This window comes from Papilio xuthus, unplaced genomic scaffold (assembly GCF_000836235.2).
Source record: "Papilio xuthus unplaced genomic scaffold, Pxut_1.1 DF827680.1, whole genome shotgun sequence".
Classification (NCBI taxonomy): domain Eukaryota; kingdom Metazoa; phylum Arthropoda; class Insecta; order Lepidoptera; family Papilionidae; genus Papilio; species Papilio xuthus.
In genome coordinates, this window is record NW_013530969.1 from 7,055,590 (window position 1) to 7,072,737 (window position 17,148).

Consider the following 17,148-nt stretch of genomic DNA (forward strand, 5'->3'; position numbering starts at 1 on the left):
ACTTTGATAATGCTCCCCCGCCCCCCGCCCCCCGCTTGTCCCCCGCCGGTAGATAGCTTCGATAATGTTGACTTCCTCACTGCCAGTTGTACGGCACTACATTTTACTATTCCGACAATTGCCGAGCTTTGTCTAACGTTTCCATTTATTATCTATGGATTGTTTTTTAGTCTCTGCTTGTCTATTTTATGTGTTTTCTACCTTAACCGTACATTTTTTTTAATTTAATCTGCCCATGACTGTACAATTTTACCGAATTTACAACAAATGAAAATTAACATGTTGTTAAACACTATCTAAATGACAACTATCTCAAGTAAGGACGTTAACATACAAATTGGGCTGTCAAAGTGTTTGTAAGCATCCGTGACCCAGTTTTAATATTGAACCGTATTTTATTTGGCCAATTTTACGAGCAATTTAATTAGACTATGACACCGTTTGCGATTAAATCTTGTTTTGTATAATGAGTGTAATTACACAAATATAAACTTTAGGTCAATCCTGCATTTTGATTCACAACGAATAAAAAAAACTTAATGTGATAAAAAATTGATCATTTAACTACAGTAAAAATTATGTACAACAAGTTTAATTAATTTTTAATAATACTTAAAAAAATTATAACGGGCATGAGTAGGATATGTACTCTAGTCCTTTTACAAGAAGGCGGGCGGTGTGTAACATCTGCGCTCACGGCGCACATCTCACGGTTACGCGGCTACGTCACAGCTCGCACCGACGCTCGCCAGCCTTGATCTCTACCTATTACTGAAAAATGCTGCATTTAAAGCAGCCGAGTTATTGTCTTGCACTACGACTCATCCAATTATCCGATTAAAGACTCTACACCTACCGTTATAAAGTTTATATCGCCTTAATTACGTTTTTCGTAGACCTTGACGATTGGCCTTGCGTCTATCTGGCGACCGCTCTTTCCGCCTTCGCCGAATCAATTTTAACGTTATTATTTTTATTGAGTTGCTTAAAAAATATAACTCCGTGTTTCTTATTGACTATTTCTTACTCTCATGTTCTTTGCAATACAGTAGTTTGCTTATAACTAATGTATTAAAATAGCCTATCAATAGGGCAAAGAAAAACACGCAAGAATTACAAAGCGGAGTGGTGCGACATTTGGCGATTAGAATGAACGAAACTATGACCCATATACGAAAATACTCTGCAATAAAAAGCGGGTCGTACGAAAGAGGACGTTGAAAATTTGGTATATGATTCCGGCGTAAGCGCAACGCATACATGCGTGTGTAATCGTTGAATGTGTGTCATGATCAGTGGGTTAAGTTTAAATAAATTGAGTCGAGGGCCGCGGCCCGCGCAGGCAGCGCCGCAAGGTCCTCCCCAATGCTGCGCCGTGGGGGGGGGGACTTAGCGGTACCCCTACTTGTGAAAAATTTGCAATATTAGGTGTTAGAACATCGTTCAGGGTCGGATTACATAAGTAATCACTTGTATAGAACATTCTATGATAGAAATTAGTCGATGCCTTCGTTTACTACTACCACAGATATGATGCTATTACTACTAGAAAAAGTGAAAACTACGCCATTTTTATTAATTAATTAGATAACTAGGCAGAGTTTTTTTGGCCCTGATATGTTTTAGACTTTTTATGGATAATGTAAATTACGTGAAAAAATATTAAAGTTCCGATTACTTGTTACTGCAGAAGCTACAGTGGATGAAAACAGAGTCATTATGACAACTTAAAGTGTTAAATGCATTGAATAATGCTAATAAATAAAATGAAAGATAACATTAAGAAGTGACCGCCAAAAGTGCGGATCGTTGTGACCTTGACAGACTAGTTACTACAGAAAATATGAGTTGCAAAGGTAAGGTACAGTCGGGCGCGCAAGTAAATAGTGGGCTATGCATTATTTATATGAATTCAATCAACATGTCCAACACATTAACATGAAGCGACAAAAAATACATTTTTCTTCGCAACGACGTCAACACGAAATATACATTGAATAAAATCGTTGATGTATAACAAATTATACAAGCGAAATGTAGTGTCAAAAATTACTAAGAAGTGCTTCTAGCCATGGTGTTGTGTAGAATGAATTGATGGCTAACTTTAAACTTTTCTTACATCTAGAAGATTTTTAAGATATACCTATTTTCTGGATGATATACAAATTGTCATTCAGAAGTCTGAGTGTTTTAGAATGAAAATCTTTGGAAGGACAGTTAAAAGAAAAAGAATAAGTTTTGTTTTAATTAAATTTCGAGTATTGGTCGCATATTGTTAGCATAAAATAAAACAAAGTGCGCAGAGTTAATATAATTTAGGGCGGTCGATTGTGTAATGTCGCGCTTTCGATGCAATTGTGCATTTGAACAGTTTTCATTTGGAACAATAGGTAGGTTCGATGCGCAACATTTACAACACGTGCCCCACATACGGCTTCAATTTCATTATTCATCAATATTATGTAACATATTCATTGTCATTTATTTATTTATTGTAGTTTAGTTTCAAATGATAACAGCGGCCATAGTTTTCAGCCCGTATCAGTTTACTCGTGGAACCGGATTGAACACTAATATTATATTTTAGTCTATGCATCTTTAGTTATTGTGTTGATTAACTTTTATCTACCTATAAAACTTCAAATATGACTTTAAAGTTTCATCTCCAGATCGATTGTAGTTATTCTTGAAAAATAGTAGGTGTTGTTTAGACATAATTTTCTTGTAATCTGATGGAAACAAAAACCTTTACATTCACGGCTCACAATTATTAATGCTAATTGAAAACTGACAAAACTGAGTCGTAGTTTAATTTCTTTAGTCGTCAGTTGTTCAAATCGGAATCCGGTAGTGGCACCGGCCACATTCAATTAGAGCGGGACGGAGATGGGCGTGCGCTCGGGTGCGAGCGGGACGGAGCTAGCAAGGTTACGCTCATGGCCGCCGTCATACGACCAGTGCTCGCCGCCTCCACCCGCCACACCGACTCGTATTTAATTATTTAAACGTAATTTTTTATTAAAGAACTTTACCGATTTTAATACTAATGAAAACAAAGAATTCTAAAAATAACGGAGCTTAAAATTGTGATTCTTATAACAACCTTTTGTTCGTATCTATTTTCTTCACGGCTGTACTATATTGATTTAATTAGGTGTTTGCACGATGCTCTAAAACTATTGCCAGTACGAAATATTTGATGGACAGTAATGAGCTGTACTCAATAATTCTGATTGTTGTGCTTTATCGTTCGGAAACAAAGTGATCTCAACATCGGACGTACTGATTTTATCAATTTTAATATTTGACTCGGCGGCGTTACAACCTTGATAGATGACTTTGGAATTAATTAAACGAAACAATGAGTTTTTTTCTTCATTTAATCACGGCCCCGTAAACACATTTTATTAGAATTAAATATTACACAACGAAAAGTTGGATATTCAGTGTGTACTTTTAAATAAAATAATTACAATACTATTTTTTTTTTCATTCGCAATTATCCAGCGACCGTGACCCAAAAGCGAGTAGTGTGCGACGAAAAAGTATCGAACGTTTGCGAACGAATGAAGTAGTTAAATTGATAATGTGCATTATTAATGACATTTGTCACGTATTTAACAAATATCTATCAATGCGATCGTGATGTAATTGACCACCGAAATATTACATATTCGCCGAAACGGCCATATAAGGCTACAAAATGTCGATCCGAGTCAGGCGGCGTGGGGCGTGCTAGCTGAGGCCGCGCGGTCGGCTGACATAGACCCAGTTACGGTGACATTGGCACTACATTCATGAACTGAGGTCACTCGGGTATAAAAATAAGCGCGCCACCGCACCGTACCGCACCGCGCCTCGCTATTTCTGCAGTCACACACTTGCAGAATCGAATTCACTGTAAGAATCCAGACATAAATTATCTGTGTTATTTTGACAGTGTTTTTCACTTTGAAACTACGTAAATACGTTGGCCGAATTCACGCGATCGACGAATGTTTCTTTTTTAATTTTGGAATCGATCTGTGGAAATTTTTAGATGGAATATAAAAACGGCGAATCGTATTATGCAATCTGTACATCTCGGTACGTCATTTAATACGTATATCTTTAACAGTACGAAATGTTTAGTACATTTTATCAATTTAATTCGTTTGCTCAGAAAGTAGGTCAGTAGGGCAGATGTTTCAATGCAACAACTTTAAACTATTAATGAACGTATTCGTTGTTTTAATTACTTTTAAATATGAAGTTGAAAATAACTTGCGGAGGTTAAGGATTGATAGAGGCGAGGGTTGTGTATCGATATGTCAATGTAAAAGCGTGTAATAAATAAGTTGTTCGATAAGTGCGCAGTGATCAATGCGCACTGCGCAGTGCTCAGTGCTCAGTGCTCAGTGCTCGGTGCGCAGTGCGCGATGCTTCAAGGTGGCACACGGAAAGGTCTTTGATAAGGATATTGCTCGAGCGGGATACAAGACGCAAGTGTGTACTTGATGTGATGCATTTCAATATTTGTATGTGTCATTATTTAAACGCGAAACGTTGCGACAATTAGGTTTATACAGTTTACAGAAATTAACCTATCCTGCTAAAACACATCTAGGAAACCTCGCACAAATGAAACACATGCATCAAATTGTCATCCGACCGTCACACAGTTGGACAGTTGATTTCAGCGGTTATAAAGATATCCGCCGCAATATCACAAAACTGAAGGATCACTTGTTTACAATATAAGGTTCAAGGTTGTATGAAATGTATTTCCAATGGTCGCCATGTTAGACAAATTGACACAATGTTGGTGGTGGGCCAAGATGGTGCATAAATTGCACGCGAAAGGGAGTTGCCTTGCCGCGCTTTAGCGTACATGTGATTATTTAATTATGATGTCATTGCAATCATGAGTAATTACTTTTTATACGTCCCAGGGCCAAGAATATGAGTAACAGTAATTGGTATAAAGTAAGCCAAATATTAATATTAATAATTAAAAACAAAAAAAAACATCTGATTGTTCTTCTAAGACACTCAAGGGAAAAATACAAAATTACACCTCGCTCGTCAAAATTGGTTTACGCTATAGTTCGCAGTGGACAGACATACATGCATAACTATGCGCGAAAAACAATACACATCGTAGTCAGCCAAGTAAAATGATACAAAGTAGCAGCTGAATAATATGGCCCATAAATAACCTCCATAATTACTTTATTTATTCTTGTATTTAATAAGGAATAATGTATTTGATTATTTAAATGTATTCATGTGTGTAACGACACGAACTTTCTAAAGCGTCGCGTCGCATTATGTCGTAAGCGCGGGGAAATGCCTTGTAATGTTAACGTAATATAAATATAATATAATATTATATAACTAATATATAATAAATGGTAGACCGTTTATTATATATTATTATTATGTGTTAGTTATAACTAAACTCAAAATAACGGCATATAGAACATAGCTAAAACATAGTCATGAAGCCGAAGTTCAATTATTTTTGTATAGATTTTTAAATTGTCGGTACAATTTTACACAACAACTAAACACGAGACGTTAGATAAAATACAAATTTTGAATACATACGAAACTAATTTTAAAAACCTGTTATTTTAAATAGAGACTTCATTTTTTGTTCACTCACTCTAGTACTCTTAGATAAAAACTTTTCTTTTCAACTTGTTTCAAGTGTACGTGTATTAGTTAAGTCCATGAAGTCAAATTATCCTTGGAAGTAGAAAAGAAGAATGTAACATAACTCCCATCTAAAGACACCGATAGATCCGAACTGCTACGGCGTAGAAGTGCTACGCAAACATTAGCGTAAAATTATAGACGTAGTATAGCAAAATTATAAATGTACACCTTACATATAATTTTCATGTATTCATGACCACATTAATAATAAGGAAATGAGAAAATATCATTTAATAGGACATCATAGTAAAACCTTTGGGTAACTTCAGCAAAATATTGTGGTACAGACATAAAATAATATTTTATTCAAGCGAAAAAATGGTATAATATCTTTTGTGTAATAAAAGATCGATCTTACAAATTCCTGGAAGGTCTTTACTTGATATTAATATTTATTGAACACCATTTCTCAGTAGTAACAAATTTCTAAGCGGATTTGCTTTTAACAAAGTTCGTTTTATTGGCTGAGCGTGGGCGGCGATAGTACTCGGTTGCCTAGCAACCGATACACGTGCCACTTCCCCTGCCCCTCACCTGGATTCCTTGACCTCCCCCTCCGTTATGAAAGGAAATCGAATTGTATAAGTTCGTTTATATTTATCTTAATGTATTAAGTTGAAAACGACCTAGTTACAACGAACGTATGTTTTATATAATCTACATCAATGGGTATGTTCACTGGATATGCAGCATGAATACGAATCGCTCGTTTGACTTTTGGTAATGCCTATCTCCAGTATCACCCTTTGGTGCACAGCTGACTTGTCAAAATCATACAAATATTATAAACGCGAATGTTTAGATGGATGGATGGATTGATTGCTGTTTGAATTTATCTCTAAAAGTGCTGAACGGATCTCGATGAAATTTGGCATACATATGGAACATAATCTGGAAGAACACATAGGCAATTAATTATGTTTTTTTTAATGCCGCGCGAACGGAGTCGCGGGTGACCGTAGTATGAGTTATAATATCGATATTGGTTATTTGTTATGTATCTTTGTGAATAACACGGAAAAGTGATAAACTACGCATTAACTAGCCAGTTTTAACTGGAATGTTGTGTATGAGTGTGCCTAATCACCGTTAAATAACAAATGTTTATTGCTTTATTATTAGCACTAAAGCAACAGTTACAGACAGACATTCATTCTATTTCAGTAATGAAGATATTGAAACCCTAATCTAGTATCTTACCATTATAAAAATAAAAATGTGTTTTACAAACATCCCTTGTCATCATTGGAATTTGCGTCAGTCGACTGTTGGATATATAGGTCTTCTTAATTACTTTTGAAAGTAGGTGATTTTTCGTGCATTGTGTTTGGTGTGTGTGCATTTATCGAAATGTAAAATCAAATATCACAATAAACAAAACGTAATAACAGAGTATTGCTGTGGTTGCGCGGTAGTAACTCGGGCCATTCATGCCGTTCTATACGCGAACGCTCCACAGATGAAGGGGTGAGGTACGCGTGTATCAATGGACCTTTTATTTACAGATAAAATTACCTGAAAATTAGTTCTATTAGGAATTACATTAGTGAAACGTAGCTTTAAAATTGTTATCTTCTATACCCTGTTAAGTAATATCTTCGCTGTTATTTATTTTTGGCGTAGGAATATATAAATAAAACAAATCCAGCGTAAGAAACGTGTTATTTAATTTACAGTGATGTTTAATATGTTGCTTTGTTTACGATACGTCTACTTCCTTGTTGTTTTTACCAAATTGAACACATTCGTCAAACTTTCTTGTTTAACCAATACCACAATAATAACATATCTGGATATTTAACAAAATCTCAAGGGGGTTCGTAAAAATATTTGTTTTTACGCAGCTACGTAGCTACGCATTGACGTAGCGGTCCCTCCCACGTAACGGATCGATAGGGCGGGTGTAGGGCGGGCGGGGGCGCGGTGCCGCGTGCCGCCTCGTGGCAGCCTGGAGTTAAAGTTTACGGTACACTGGGCTTTCTTGATATCTTTCTATTTTTTTATAATTGGGTTATAATTTTTTTTTAAATAAGAGTGTTTTTGTATGTTCTTATATTCAGTTACAGGATGAAAAAACGATGTTTTAATATTATACAAAAAACTACAATAGTTACCAACAAAACGATACTAAATGTAGCGATAGTGAACTTACCGCATAAACTTTACAAATAGTATTATAATTTCTTGATATAGTATTATGACATCTTGTGAGAGTCAGAATCATAATTCCATACATCTTGTGACAGCACATAGTTTTAGTTTAATTTTGCTCAGTGTAATGTCAACTTTACTACGTTTGTTTACGACGCTCGCGTATTTTGTGCCTCGTGCTCAGAGCGGGGGATGTCGGCGGAGTGGCGGGGGGGGGGGGTGGAGGGGGGTGCGTTATGTTTTGTTGCGTAATAGTTTCAATGATTCAGTAACTCCGCACTACGTTTCTGTTCCCCTTCCTTATTTACTCTAGTTATATTAGGGTTATGACGTTTTAATCGATTATTTTATACAAGGTTAAAGCGACAAAGTTTGTCGAGATTTTAATCACAAACAAATTACGCTCAAACTTGTCACTAATCCTTTTATTATAACAAGCAGATAAATAAATAAGATGCTATACCTGGCGAATCTAGTTTTTTTTAGTATTCAATTTAGTTCTTTACTTCTCCGATTGTATATAGGTGTTGTAACTTAGCAAAAATAATAAGCACCTCGACTTAATTTATAAAATTAACATAACTTTAAAGTTAGTACAGAAATAATTGAATTGTGAAATCACTCATTTAATCATCGTAAATAAATATTATCGCGACATTATCACTAAGATTTTCCAACATCAAAAGTGAGAGCAACTTTTGTAACATTACTGAACACTATTTAGTAAATACAGGGCCTTGAGCCTGCACTATCAGAATACTCGACAGCTTCCATTAGCTAAATCTTCGCATAACTTCCACAGAAACAAAGATTAGATGTAACGAAGGCGCTCGCGTCGACGACATCGAAACGAGAGACGGATTATTGCAGACTTTCACTCTCTACAGAACAATTAAATACGCGGTGAGATTTGACAGACATCGAGTTATGAGCAGTAGCGGATTATATAAAAAAACTGAAGATGGAACTATATAGATGAAAAGATTAGCAAAAAATCGAAACATTAACAAACACGTTAATTGTTAGTTTTTTTTGTGTAATAATGCTATTAATTAGGTGCCCAATGCAACAACCTTCGTGTAGAACAATATTGGCGGACTATTTTCCCGCGCTCCGCCGCCATCTTGCACCAAACCACAGATCATAATCTGAGCGCATGAGAAGTCAGAATTCACAGCCGGACAATAAAAGAAAAATAACAATTTTGTTTGGTGATAATTAATTTTAAGGCCGACTTTTTGCCATTGTTTTAGTGTTTTCATTATTTTTAATAACAGTCGTTTGTTAAAAAAAAACTTTAATAACATCTATGCAGTTATCTTGCAGACATTTGATTAGTTAATTTGTGTATATTTTAGCCTTATTAAATCAAAAAAGATGACATATAAACCTTTACATATCTACACCTATTGATACCAAATACGAAAGTAAAACAAAAATATGGGCTCCGGAGGCATTATGTTCGGGTAAATTTCCTCTGTACTGTCAAAATAATATTAAAAAAAACGCGTTTCGGTTAGCCATCATAATTGTAAGAAAACCCTCCATCTATGTAGTGGTTAAATATCTATGGATGAAAGCTAACATAACTTTATAACTTAGTTGTTATTTGCACGTTATTCTCATACGCATTTATATATAATAACTTATGTAATTTATGTTACTGTATAATTTCATAGAATAACAAAGAAGGCAATATAATAAATCTCCAACTACGCGCAAGATTATAAAGGTCGTTAATGAAATCTTTATTAATAGACTGTAACAGAATGACATAAGGTGGTCGTAACGGCCCTCAATTTATTTATACAATTAAAATGTGGACGACGCGGAAAACGTTTTAAATTCCATAGACAAGAGCCACGTCGCCGACCAAGGCGATGGCCGGTACAGTGCCATAGACAACATGCATATACTTTGCTTCTCTTTTATTGTATAAAAGTGCAGATTACATGCAGGGATTTGGGTAACTGTAGAAAATGAAGTCATAGCTATAGAGTATACAAGTCACTGTATTATTAATTGGTATAGCGCTTTTACATAAAATTAAATTAAAAAATTACAAGCCTTACAATAATAAGCAAAGTTTTATCGGTTTCAATATTTTCTTTTTCCCCGACGGATGTTTTCAGTAATGACCAGAAATGAGGTCGCAGAAGTTTTCGGGAAAACTTTAAGGAAATCCGGCGATAGTGTGGATTGCAGAATGTATATATTGTAAACAATAAAGCCTTTATGGTCGTCGTAAAGGTGAACGCATAAAAATCGCTCGCTCCCAACTTTACGATCGGATCAATTTCCTGGTGGACTAACTTTCGCGCCTTGCGCCCGTCGGGTTTTTCACGGCTTTTCTAACAGAACAGTAGCTATCCCGTTCACATGTATAACGCCGTCCCCCTCGCGCTCGAAGGTCGACGACCGGGGCGGCGAGCGCGCGAAAGTACTTTCACTGCGCCGGCGCAAAGTCTCTAACGCTCGTTCGTTGTAACAAACGCGTTTGCGTTCGCTTTATACGCAGTTTTACTAGTGTTATGTTGGATTACGCATTGCGGCGCGGTGAAATGCCCGCGCGCGTAATTGCTTTGAATCCGCAATAGAAGTTTACCAGTGTTATGTAGCGAGGAATGCGATGCTGCACGCTGTTCGACACACAATAATGCAAGAGCTTTTCTAAACTATTAATATTTTATAATAATAAACACAAAGTATACTCAACATTCATTTTGTTAGTAGACGGTTTTGTACTTATGTAATGAAAGCAAAAGAAAATTGTGCTAATTTTTTTAATCTGATAAGAAATGTGCTAAAAATTGGTAGCATAAGAACTTTCTAGACAAAAAAGTTGTCTAGATAGTGAGTAAAAATGTTATAGTTGGAATATCTAGATTTCAAATATTGCTTTTACGTCCCTTTTAAAACATTCGTGCGTGATTATCAAAAAGCTATGTTTCCGCCCGGGATCGAACCGGGGACCTTGTGCGTGTGAAGCACACGTGATAACCGCTACACTACGGAAACGATGCACAGATATCTTAAAATTTAATAAAGTTTATTTCTAGCATCTAATGTAATATAACAAACATACTTTTTTCAATATAACAATATAAATCTGACAACTATTTAATTCAAAGACATTAATGACAAAAGTAGGCGTGCTGATTGATGTAGTTTTTCGTGTATATAAAAACAGTGGAAGTGCAAACTGTCCGTCTGTCATGTCGTGCATCAATCAGCGGCTAGGAAGTGCGGGTGAAAGCGAGCTGCCGGTGCAGCGCCACCTAGCGACCGCACCCTGCCTGCACTGACGTTCATTACGGATTTAGTTCCACTGTTATCTATGGTTCTTGCACTAAATAGATCGCAAATTTCACTTCTGTGTATAAAGCATCCTGTAACTCTAGGTTAAATCGTTCAGTAAAATTGTGGTTCCCTTTTTTACAGTAAAAAGTCCCATTTTCATAACAAAATCGAGAAAAAAATAAATCAACAAAGACGTAACAAATATTTCATAACAAGGCATAAGCATTTTCGTCTACAAACCGGTCGTCATTGGAACGAGAGAAAAGCGAGAGTGGAAAATGGTAACGCACCAGTTATGTAATTTGTACGCAAGATGTCGTCAACTCATCTCGGAGTAAACTGGATCTCAGACGAAATATAAACTGATTATTTAATAACTTAATTCATCATAAAAAGTAAATCAAGTTTTTGCTACTGTAAGTGCGTAAAATAAGTTTAAAAAAACATGATTTTGAAGTTTATTTTGCTTTCTATCAAATGTTAGATATGATTCATTTAGCTGTCAAACTGTCCTTGTTTATGGTTTTGTCCAATCGTTAGTATCAATTTCTCATACGCACATTATGCTCAAATAACAACGGTAAACTATCAACATCAAAATAATTGAATTTCGAACGTCACAGCTCAAATGAAGTACAAACAAGCCCAATTCAAGCTCGACCGCCGACTTTGAAATGCCACACCGAATGTCACGGGCGTTCTATTTCGCGCCATTAAAGGTCAGCAGGCGACCAATCTGTCATTGTCACCTGTCAACTTGACGTGCACTTTTTTGTTACCACAATGAAAATTTCGGAGTCATCCTTTGTCTCAAAAGGTATCGAGGTTCTATGCTAATTATTAAGAACAAATAGTTGTTTATAACAAACTGTAAATATATTATTTACGTTTACTCCATCTCTTTACTGATAATTTCAATTATTTCATTATAAAAATAAGATGCAGTAAATTAAAACATTATTATAATTTTCTTTTTATATTGAACATGATTAAATATTGCATTAAGTTGATGGATGGTTCCTTGATCGATGTTCTTATCGACGACGTAAAATGATCGAAGTATTACAGGGGCAAGGGGATATGGGATTAAACTTTATTAAAACATAATTGTTAAATAACATACTTTACCTACCTACTACTTCTTGGTAAAATTTTGAATTATATGGATATAAATTAGACCGCCCAAGTCTAATTTTTTCGTCGTTGTTAAAAATATTATCGGAAAAAACAAAAGAGGTATAATATATCTCCACTAACCTCTATAAATGCACTGGATATAAGACACAGTATTTTGTGCTTATTTGATATTCGCCATTTTGGCGCTGATGGATGCAGTTTGTAGCGGTGATGTGGATCAAAACTGATAATATAGATAGAATTAACTGTCACGTAACATGAACAGACGCGGTTAAATCAGAACGAAGCAATAGCTGTCATTTCCAAGCAATTGCCTAATCGTTTATACAGATCAGTATATCTCTGTAATCCGCAAATATTTTGTGAGGTGTTGGCTCTTGTATCTTGATACGAATTCCCGCCATATTAATTAATATAGCAATTTGACAAATTCTATCAATTCTACCACATTTGAGTTTATTAATGAAGTCTTCATTAATGTTTGAGTTAGGATCCGATACATTTGTAATTGAAGTCTATAACTTTTAATCTTATAACTTCCTTATAATAGGAATTCAGTATTGTGTGAACCATTTCGATTTAGTAAAAGTTAAATATTAAGTCAAAACTTATGTAATTGGGGCCACCAAATTGTGTTACGGCGTATGGCTTCAAGTATTTAATTTAGGTATCTGACGTTCAAGTTAAATTGTCTTTTGCTAAACTAATCCTTGATTTTATTATTAATATATGACCAGTTTCACAAAATTGTGAAATGTAATTATAGCATATCGCTTGAAATATTATCGCAATTTGCAACTAATTAACTAATTAAAATTACTTTAACATATTATATATCTTTATGTAGTCTTTGATGCATTTTATAATTGAATAGATTATACATAAGTGAGTATTCTTCGTAAGCAAAATAGTACACGTGAGGAGGTGTTTATCACTTGCTACCTCGAGTATGTAATGCAGCCGATTTTTACTGCTTCAAACCAGATCACGTCGTCCTCTCACAAAGGACTATATAAATAAACAAACCATAAACCAAACTATTTTTTTTTATTTAAGTAAACAAGTTACAGCCTCAATGCGTTTCGATTTATGTTCGATTTGTTCAATATTTTACTACTGTATAGATGAATCTAGTTCGTGATTAATACTATTTTACTATCGTCTTCATCTACTAGTATGTTAGTTAATAGCTATATTAGAATGGGTTTAAATGTTTTCAAAGTAGGAAAAAATAACAACAGTATATTCATATAAAATATTAGCAGCATTTGTAAAAGCTTGTCATCAATAAATAGCTTCCTGTAGCAGCGATGTGTTATCGTTTAGTCATGTAGTGATGTCGGCGTGCGCTGCGGTGTGCGCTAGGGCCCTCGCGCGGCGTCGCCTGCGTCCGCTGAGTCTATTCCCGTTAAATAGGTCAAGCCGCTCCCAACTTAGCTGCAAGAACGAATACAAAAAGAGTAAAGCGCGCGCCGCTCGGTGCAACAACTCGCTAACCGGAGTTTAATCTTAGATTACTCATAGATGATGTTATACAGGATGCTTCGTATTCGTTTCAATCTCCAAATTTTATTTAAAGTTGCTTTTTCGCAGATCTATCAAAAGTTTTATTTATTTTAAATTTTAATAAAGGAAGGATGCGGCTTAAGTAATTCGTAGTAATAGCAACCGTTTAAATATGTATAGTACGTACAGACGATTCTATAATCTGACTTTTTCTTTTGGAGAGCTACAAGTGAACAAGTTCTCCTTCCGTTTACTTTATCTTTACATATGAAAATGCCAATACTTCTTGTTTATGCATCACTCTTTGTGTGTGGTCCATCTGACTGTGTATTTTGGATTAAAAAACACAACCCCACGTCAGAGTTCACACGATCAAGGCTTTGCGTAAAAGAACAGTTGTCGGCATTGGGCCGTGCACATAATTTAAACAACATTATTGTGCATTTATTATGCGGAGACATTACGGAAGTGTCCGTTCGTGTCGACTCGTTAGCCTTACGCGGCGCCTTAATGCTTCATGTTTCATATACGTCTGGCGACGTGTTTGTCACTGACTTGGAAAGGATTAACCGAGTGATCAGTTAATGAATATTATACTTTAGCTCCGATACTTTTGGTTTTAAAAAAGATTAAATGTGTTAACTTACTTTTCGACTATTAGTTGGCAATATTACGAATTTTTCAGCACAGTTTAGTATTTGAATACAAGTAACTCGTTAGTAAACCAAAATAAAATTTAAACTGTAAGCAATAAATTCATAAATGTGGAAATTTTTGCGCGTAAATTATATTTGAGTCAAGTAAGCATTGTAGCGTAGTTTGCTTGTCCTACATACAATCGCAGAATTTGCGAAAATTATTCGTGTCACAAAATAAGAAAGTAATTGTTTGTATTAAAATTGTAATTAAGATTACTTTTAACAGGCTAAAGTGTAGAGTACATAAATGATAAACAATTATATTCATTTAGTCTGCATATCGAGGTCGTTTCAAATGAAATTTCGAAATCTCGACACCGTATAAAGAAATAATATGGTAAAAATGTTTCTTACTGACTTTAAGCTTAAATTATAGAACGTAATAGTGTTTAAAAGATCTCTAGCTATGGAATTAATTTAGGTTAAGCAAGACCTTTGAAAAATGATAACAGTAAAAATGTTGTTCGTCAGTGAACTTTTACAATAAACAGTTCTTTAGACTATACTGCTGTTAATTTATTCTAAAACAAGCTTAATCTAAAATGAGACGCATATAGACTTCCTATAACGTCATTATTCTAATATTCTGTGGTAAAAAAATATAAATATCAATATTAACTATATTTAATAGAATTAGTTGTTAGTCAATTTTATTTATTATTTAGTCTTCTTCATAAATATTAAATAATGGTGTGATTGATTAACATTAATTGATCGTAATGTATTATTTATTAGTGCGGTTACCATTTTTAGTATTGTGGATGACAACAATGACACTGCTTTAACTACAGTTATCCGTAAAGATTAGTTACTGGACGTTGCCACTACGTGTATCAAGTAACAATGTCTGAACCAATGCCCTCTATCTGTCGAAAAACGCTGGAAATGTATAGATTAAAAAACCCTGTTTTACTGACTTTTTCATTCATAATTTTTCGATTGCTATGACATGACAATATGAAGGGACTTTATCCATGTTCATATTTTAAGTTACTATAATTTGGGGATGCGTAACGTTAACCGTGTGACGGTGGCGCCAGGCCGCAAGTCGCACGCGCGCGTTGCAATAGGCCCGCGTTGTGCAACCCGACTATTTATACACCCTCCGAGTGAAGCTCTGCGCCCGACAGACGGAACTTTCTCCGCCATTCCATGCACATTATACCAACATTATCTCAGATTTACACGTGCGTTTTACCGCTGATGTAGATGTATGGAAGAATACACAGAGTTGAATCTCCGGTGGGAACAGAGCCCAAGATTATGGAATGGTCTTCGATTTTCTTTGATTTTTCATATTTACATGTTAGTTGAGGAAAAAATCTTTAATGCAGTGCATTTTTATGGGCTATTGTGATGGCTTAATATGAGCAGTGATGTACAGGTGCTTTTTTTCCACTTGTATATAATATAAAAGATATTTAAACTGAAATTGGTATATTTTTTAATACTACTTATAAGTCATATTTTTAAAAACTGGTAACTTTTTACGTAGTAATTATTCGCTGTGTTCTTCAGGTGTATATGTATTCACTTCACTACTTAATGATGCTTGTCTACTATACTATGAAATTAGAAACTGTCAGATGGAAGTTTCGCAGATAACATATGTATACAGTATTGAAGGAGGTCGAAGTATCCTTGTCGTTGTTAATGTCTCAACTGGCCAGGGCAAAGTTCAAGAACAAACAAGTTATTTACATTAAATATAAAAATTTTGATTTCCGCGTTGGCTGTAAATGGTCAAAATTAAGGTCAGAATAGAAATGGACGACATTACGAATATTTAGTTACAACGTATAAACATCGTAGGCGACGCTTCTGACTATTTTGGTGAATTGAAGGTCTCAGTTGAGGTTATGGAAAATCCTTGAATTCATGGTTAATACATTCTGCAACATTATTATTCATTGTCGTAATGTCAATGTCAATGATACCAACATTTACGGACATAGAATATTTTGTAACCGAGGACAAGTGCGTGCGGTTTTGTTACGCGGGAATACTCGAACCGCTCAACGCTCATATAATGTACTCCGGCGATTGCTCATTATTACTGGAATATAACAATAGTTTTGCCATGTGGACCGCTGCGACGGCTGGTTCACAGAGTCAGATATTACAAAGGGAAACGATCTCCCATAAACCCCGGCCCGCTCCCAGATGCGGAAGCGTCCCGAGCCTACGCATTGTTCCTAACGATTGTTTTTCCATTTTCCCCCGGCGTCGTTCCCGAGCCGCGGGCGTCGCTCCTGCGGTTGACCGCCGGCGACCGTGCGTCGACCCCGCGCGCCGCCTCCTGACTGCCGTGCCCTCTTATCGCGCGCTTTCGCGCCATCTCGATTCGAAATTCGAATTGTCATTTTTGGAAAAACAAAAAATTAAGACATGTCCGAGTGGCCAGTGACAACTGTCAATTACAAAACGATAAAGGAACCATATTTGGCAGTACATTTTGAACCTGTCCCTCTGGGATCGAATGAGGCGTCGTGTAATGACCGCTTTGTCACTTCATCTTAATTTTAAAGTGGTGCAAGTACGGCGAAATGTGATTTCCGTTCGGCGAAAACGAAAGAAGAAAGATTTTTTTTGCATAATTTTATCAAAAAGTCTTATATGTTAAGTGTGCGGTATGATGATGTTTCAAAAATGAATT

General features: G+C 35.6%; 1 protein-coding gene and 1 non-coding gene across 3 annotated transcripts in view; one reads left to right on the forward strand and one right to left on the reverse strand.

The window, feature by feature from the left end:
• Eip74EF (Ecdysone-induced protein E74) overlaps positions 1-17,148 on the forward strand; it is a 141,131-nt gene that overhangs the window by 8,645 nt on the left and 115,338 nt on the right. The gene's annotated exons all lie outside the window — the stretch shown is intronic.
• Positions 10,797-10,869, reverse strand: TRNAV-CAC (transfer RNA valine (anticodon CAC)). The gene has a single exon. It is a non-coding gene; the product is annotated as a tRNA-Val (tRNA).